Below are 8,190 nucleotides of genomic sequence, written 5' to 3'. Positions count from 1 at the left end.
ACATATGCTATGTAGTAGGAATTGTAAGTCGTTATCAATCAAATCTTGGTTTGGAATACTGGGTTGAAATAAAGCACATTCTTAAGTATCTTTAGAGAACGAGATATTATATGCTTCTATATTCAAGGTGTGAGTTAAACCCTACTGGATACACTGATTCTGATTTCCAATCAAACAAAGACAGTCGTAAGTCGTTGTCTGGGTCAGTGTTCACTCTTGGTTGAGTAGTTGTAGTCTAGAGAAGTATTAAGCAATCCAACATTGAATATTCAACCATGGAAGCCGAGCATATAGCGGCTTGTGAAGCAGCTAAGGAAGTGGTTTGGCTTAGGAAGTTCTACATTGATATGGAAGAAATTCCAGTTATGGAGAAGCCACTAATCCTGTACTATGACAACAGTGGAGCAGTAGAAAACTCTAAAGAACCTAGAAGCCACAAGAGAGGAAAGCATACAGAATGGAAATATCATTTGGTAAGAGAAATTGTACACCAAGGTGATGTGACTGTTATGAAGATAGTGTCGGAATAAAACCTAGCAGACCAGTTTACCAAGACACTTCCTCCAAAGTTGCTTATGGGTCATGTACGCAACATGAGATTAAGGGAGGTGCCTTACTTGCTTTAAGGGCAAGTGGGAGATTGTTAGTGTTTATGTCCTAAAAGCATGCAAAAAGATATATTATTGATTTAAATAAAAGCACAATTTTATTATATTTGAATGTTATAATTATTATTTAAATAATTTGTATAAATATCAAGAAAATTCAACATTTATTTATGAGGATATGATCTTGTATTAGTAGGAGAGAATTAAGATCATATACAATGAATAAAATAGTGAGTAACATATTAAAGTATGTAATCTTTAATAAATGGTCGCTAGTATGGTTTACTAAGCATACGAGATGCAAGTAATCTAGATTCAGATTACTCATGTTGATAGACATCTTGGTAAATGTGTTGTATATAATAGTGATTATATATGGCATGACTGATATAAATTAATTATGTTTATATACTTATCGTTTACCATAAAGATTTAATTATTTTCTTAATAAATGATCATTTGTAGATCAGTTTAAATCTCGAGTGATCATGAACTCTTATTTGTGTTTATTGGATCTTTTGATTCATTTATTAAGGTATCTTCAAATAACGAGGCTTGTGACTTCTATTATGGAGATTCAATATCATGAATGACTAGGAACGTGATTTTACAATAATGAAATCTATGATTTCCTAACGGATCGAATATTGGTTCCCTTAAGGGTTGATTATGGAAGTGAATAGTTATGGAGCTCAAATCTATTGGTTCCCTTAAGAGTTTAATTAATAGTACTTAAATAACAAGAGGTAATTACAAGGAAAAAATGATAATTTTGACCAGCTTTAATTAACTAACAGATAAATGGAGGACAAAACTACATCTATTGACTATATAAATGGACTACAAGAGAAAACTTTGTAAACATAATTCTATAAATAATTATAGTGAAATTTCATATTTAGAGTGGAGTAATAATGAAATTAATAAATAAGATTATCTAATTAATTGTTTGGTTTATTGGATATTCGTATTACAGGACCATGGTCCCCAGGTCGCCTCTGTCCTACACTGTCAAGGGTAAGGATGTCAAAAGAATGATTTGTAGAGAGAAGAACTTAATTGCAAAGGAATTAATTTTTTAGGGCAAGGAAATAAATATGAGATAGTCATGGGTAATTGATTAATTATGAATTAATTAATTAAGATTGTAACTACATAGTTTTTAAATGAAAATATTTATGTTAACATATATATTAATCATGTTTGGATTAATATTTGGGAGAATTTAATTATTAGTTTCTTATGAGATAATTTAATTAAAACTAACTGATAGTGTTTAAGATAAAGTTAATTTTGAATTAACTAATAAACAAACAAATGAGAAAATTAGGGATAGGGAATAGTGGCACATGCCACTCACTGTATTTCACAATGAGTGGCGTCACACACAATCTCATCGCTGAGATTTGAATTTTGAATTTTAAATTAATTTGTTTATTTAATTATTTAATAATTCTTGTTAATTTAAATTAAATAATTAAAATAGGTTGTAATTGACCAGTTTTATTTTAATTAAATAAAGATTAATCAAAATAGTTAATTATCTTTATAGGCATGAAAAGAAATGATTCTTTTCAATGTTAGTTGTTTATAAGTTATTAGACTCTTTCATAAAGAAAGAAATGATAGAATTTTCTATATTTGATATTCAAGAAGTTTCCATAGGCTCTCTCTTCCCAAACCTCTCTAGATCTCAGGTGTCGAGTACATCTAAAGACCTTAAAAATCAACCTATGAATCCTACGTGCCCACACATGTCATTGTGTGTTAGAGGAAGGACTTGGAAGACTAAGGTGTGAGCTTTTATATTGATTTAAAGATTGTTGATTTTACTAAAAGATTCAAGGACACTTGATAGGCTACGAGAGGTAATCTTTATTCCTTGTATGTGTTATTTAATATATCTATATATGTATGATCGTGGCTGATATTAATGATTTTTTTTTTAAAAAAACCCTCCTTTTATATTCAGCTACGTATTTTTTTATTTATCTTATTTAATTCCAACACGACCCTATTGGAATTTGGAGCAGCCACCTCTATCTTCCATTTGTGCATGAAATTCCCCATGGAGGCGAGAATTGGCATAGTTCGCAGAGATCCGAAAGAGGTCTGCCAATTCTACAACGTGTCACTTAAGCACTCCGTGATAGTGATTGAAGTAGCAGCCTCTGAGCATCCTCTTCCAGTGGAGATGGAGGTCCAGGTTGTTCTTGATGAGGGGAATCCAATGAGTTGGACTACTGGGTTGGTGATGATAGGGTGATTGAGCCCACAGAGGAGGTTGAAGAAGTCATCCTCGAAGATTCCAACCCACATAGAAAGACCAAGTTCTGGAAGAACCTTAAGGCGGAGATCCGGGAAGCATTGGTGAGCATTGTTTATTTATAGATCCAAATGTCTTTGCCTACTCCCATGCAGAAAAGATGGGGATCAACCCCAACATCATATTCCATGCCTTGAACATAAATCCAAACGTTGCCTCGATGCAATATGCAACGCCCCAAACTCCAGGGACCGTTACGGTGTGCCTTGTAAACAGTGCTAAACTCGTTAACCGAGTCATTTGGCCAAAAACGTGAACTAAGTATGATTAGCGGTTTAGGGATTAAAAACTTTGGTTAAGATGTAACGTCTCACTAGAACGTTTAATATATACATTGGGATCCCGAAAATAAAGTTTCAGAGTTTATTACAGAAGGTATTTACAACAGGCCGTTCTAAGCGACAAAACAGGGTTCAACCCTAGTACCACTTTAAACCTCGGCCGTGGCGGACGAGCAGCTGCATATGTACACATCATCACCTAAACCCTCCAACTCAAGGATGGTCCAGCTTCCTCTTGCCTTTACCTGCACCACGTAGCACCCGTGAGCCAAAGCCCAGCAAGAAAACACAATAAAGCGTGGCATAGTCTCAACAACGATCATAATAACCATTCAGGACTATCAGTCCAAGCAAATAGGTGACAATAGCCAAAAGTCACAATAATGAGCATCGCTCCTTCTAGCCATGTGACGATAGGGTCACCAGGGCTTAACTGACAAGTGATCCTTTCATAAGTTTGATTAGGACAGGTGCATGGTGAATGGTCACCAACATAACCTTCCTCCCGACCCTAGAGTCGTGCAACGGACAGCATCCCTTGGCCATGTGACAAACAGTCACCGGGGTCATATACCTTGGCCATAAACATCTGGTCGTAGACCAGGCAAGCGCTTATAGTTCTCATTGACCTTCCGGTCGGTCCAGCATTAATACCCCATATGAGTCATTCAATGCCGACCTCGATTAGATCTAATCTTTAATCGGCCCGGCGTTCACAACGCACTGCCACTTCTGACCCTTGGGTCGGTAAAACACGACCAGTGCTCAGCCCATGGTGAACTTAACTAATAACTCATAGCTTCACAGACGGATCTGACACCATTGTCGATTCTGACTAATAAGTCAGTGCCATACACAGGTAAGCCATGCCATCAAACATATATCACATGTCCACTATCCATAAACAAGGTATTCCGCATGCTTACTTAATAGATATTAGTACAATTAGGACTATGCATAAACACAGAGACTCAAGCTCTGAACGATATCATACCCAGTACACAAAGCATGTCCTAATCACATGTTTCTCATGCATCATATGCAATATATCCGACAATCTAACATGTACCAATAACAGCCACGCATGTCATACATAATAATTAACCAGCATGCATCAATAATAACCATGCATGTCTCACATACACAGGGTGCAGTTTTCTTACCTCCGGTTCGAGTGAGAATTAGAACAAGAATGACCCCTGAGAACGATCGATCCTTAATCCTTTAACGGTCACCTAGTCATAACCAAAACAACCTCCAATTAATGAAAATTACCAAAGATAGGATCTTAACCTAAACACCACTCTCGAGACCTCAAAACATGCCCACATAGTGAGTAGATTCGATCCCGGGCCTTAAGGATTGAAACCCCAAGCCAAAAGCCCTTACAAACACCCAAAACAGGGTTCTGAAGGAACAGGGTAGCGCTACAGCGCTGCCCTTCTAGCGCCCCAGCGCTCAAAATAGAATCACAAACCGCCCAACTGAGCCCTGTGTAGCGCTATAGCGCCCTCTGATGGGTGCTGTAGCGCTACCCCCAGACAGCACCACCCCTGAAACTTCCTTCTTCGACTTCCTCAATTCTAACTCGATTCCAATGCTTCCAAATCCCATTTTTGGTGCCAAATGAACCCAAAAACCATCCCCACATGTCCTAGGGACCACAACCCCAAGAACCCTAGCCAAAACTCCAACCAATTCCCAAGTTTCCAACCCAAAAACCAGCTGAAACTTAACTAAGAAAACAGAGCAAAACCAAGAGTTCTAGTGGCTAGAAACTCACCTTAATCTTGGCAACACACCCTCTTCAATGGTGGAGCGTAACCCTAGCTTGGCTAAGCTTGGTTCCTTGGCTCGATTCCTCAAACTGAGCTCGAAAATCCAAAGAGAAAAGAGGAAGAAAATCTATCGAGAGAGAAGGAGGAGAGACTCTGATTTTGTTACTCTTTTACAGCCTTAATGGCTGATATATATCTCTTAAGGTAAAAAGACCTAAATACCCTTAGGTCTAAAATAAAACCTTAGCAGCCACCAAGGGCAAAACCGTCCTTTCGCACCTATCTCGTTAATTATAATTAACGCTCTCCAATTCCTACTATTCTCAATATTCCCAAACAACAATAATCCATATCCCATTATCCTTTAATTCCCGGTAATGCCCTGGTCATTAAATTCACCCCGAGACTCACCCCGAGCCCCGGACTTAAACCCGTTATGACTAGACCGAACACTTACATCTCATGATCATCTCATGTCGACTAGCTCGAACCAATCCACCTTATAATGTGGCTATATTAATTAATCACAAACATGCACTTAAAATACACGATTACGCCCACAAAGCCAAATTACCAAAATACCCTCATAATTAACATATGAGCCCATACGCATGCATTTACCATCATATAATAATATAATTCACGTAAACATGCATATAATCATTAAATACTATAATAAATCAATTATGACCCTCCCGGCCTCCTAATCAAGGTCCCAAACCTTATTAGGAAATTTGGGGCATTACAACTATCCCCTCCTTACAGAAATTTCGTCCTCGAAATTTACTTAACACCTCAGAACCAGAATTCCACTCACTGGACATAAATTTCCTTAAGTCATTTCCTGACTATTGTATTTCGATTGCCTTACCTTAACCCAAGGGACATTCTGCTCAATAGAACCTCATTACTTATGTCAAAATTTGAATTGGCTATTCCTTGCCGGAATACTTAACCTAACCTTCAGATCCTCATAACTCAACTCATAAGTTCATTCGACCCATGTCCACTGTATGGAAGCACATAACTCACTGCATACAACTGCCAGCACCAAAAGTAAAACTGATTCAGAGCCACCCTGTTCAGACCTATTCAGGATCCAACTGCTGAAACAAACTAGGGCTTGACTTATCTTAATTCCTCACCCTTCTCCATGGTGATACTTTAGAGGAGATACATTCTCCTACCTGGAATTCCACATTCCCACTATCCAATTTAATAATATTTTCCCCATTTATTCCAAGAAGTGATCATCCAAGATTCAAACTCCAGCAATCTCATAACTCCCCTGAACCACCTCAAGATCCAGACACATACATATATTTCCTCACTCATCTTATAAGATGTTCCTCCAATTATAATTGGATAACCCTCTCTCTCTGATTTGCCACCAGTCTGAGAGTAACAATCCGCACTGAGTTCCATTTGCATACTCATCGCCTTCCTAACCCTTCCATAACCTGGAAGTCACAATAAAGTCTTCATCTGATAAGATAGACCTTAAGTTCACGAACACTCTCTATCCTTCTCACAAGGAAACCCAATTACAGACCAGCTGTACTATTCACCTGTCCCCAAGGCACTCTTCACTCTTGGCAATTCTCCACAGAGAAAACACCACTATACCATCGTCCAAGAGGATCATAAATCCCATTCAAGTCTACCCTTGAATGCGCTATACATCTTATTTACAAACACTTAGCATCAAGCAATTCTCAAGATATTCTCAGCACTCGCAGTGCTCTAACCTGATACCAACACAACCCTTTACTTAATTTTCTCACTCTGATCTCTAACTGGTCTTAACCAGATCCAAGATCCACCTTAGGTGATTTCATCTTACTTAGAAATTAACTTTTAATTCTTATAATTCCACTGAGCCACTCGAAACAGTGCTTACACTTGATTCCATCTCTGGTACTAAACCAATCACCACCCTAGTCTCTTTTCATAAAAAGGATCCATGGCAGACCACTTGGGAACACACTCAGAACTCACAGACTAGTCCAGTCTGTCCTGATCTCACTGGTACAATCCAGGTGATATCCATCACACTAGCTAAGAGTTCCATGCACCTCCTTGCACGAACTCCAGCCCTCACATCTGGTATCATAAACATATCGAATCCATGCACAGTGCCAATTGTCACAAGACTTTCTGCTCACAAGCTCAAGAATTACTATACTTCCCTTGCCATTCAAGGCCGCTCTCTAGTTACTAAACCAACCCTGGGTCAACCATAGTCAATCATAGCTAACTCATGGAACCAACGATAAGTCCTTTCCATAACCCAACTTATCTCTTAAGTTGCCAATATCGCACCACTTTTCCCATCACAACATAACCATGTGACTTACATATACCATCAATATACCCTTCTCTATAAACATACCAACAGAAGAATAGCATGGCACCAATGCCAAACAGCATAACCCAAGCTCAGAACTAGGAAACTGACCTGTCATCCCTGAGGAACTGATCTCGGTCTCAAACTCTGATTGCCATGGAATAAACACTTGAGTTGGAATCCCCCTTTGCTTACGCTCTGTCCCTCGACTTGGGCAATCCCTCTTGAAATGTCCAACCTTGCCACAAGCAAAACATGACCTTGCTCGGCATTCTCCCAGATGATGCCTCTTGCACCGAGCGCACTCTGGGTAAGGTTTCCAACTTTTCTTCTTGCTTGCTCCAATAAGTGGAGGTACCACTATCTGGGCTCCATGCTCTCCAGCACTCTGCTGCCCAACTACTATACTCTCAACAGCAAGAACCTTCTCTACCACCTGAGCATAGGTAGAGACTTCATACACTGGGGCAACTCTAATGCCTTGAGCTATTCCAGAGTTCAATCCTTAAGTAAACCTTTCCTTCCGGGCCACATCTGTGGGTACCATGTCTAAGGAAAACTTGGCCAACTCATCAAATTTAGTAACACACTCAATCACTGACGCATTACCCTGAGCAAGACTCAGAAACTCATTCACCTTGGCAGTCTTAGCTGCATCACAATAATACTTCTCATTAAACAACTGCCTAAATTCTTTCCAGTCCATCACAGCTGTGTCTCGTGTCTGGGATACTACCTCCCACCATGTCCGAGCATCATCCCGCAATACACATGTAGCACAGATCAGCCTATCATGTCCCACCAACCCCATACTATCAAGAATGGAGCTGATCATGCCCATCCATTGCTC

The sequence above is a fragment of the Humulus lupulus genome, chromosome 7 (genome assembly GCF_963169125.1).
Source record: "Humulus lupulus chromosome 7, drHumLupu1.1, whole genome shotgun sequence".
NCBI classification, from domain to species: Eukaryota; Viridiplantae; Streptophyta; class Magnoliopsida; order Rosales; family Cannabaceae; genus Humulus; species Humulus lupulus.
This window is presented reverse-complemented; position numbering follows the sequence as displayed.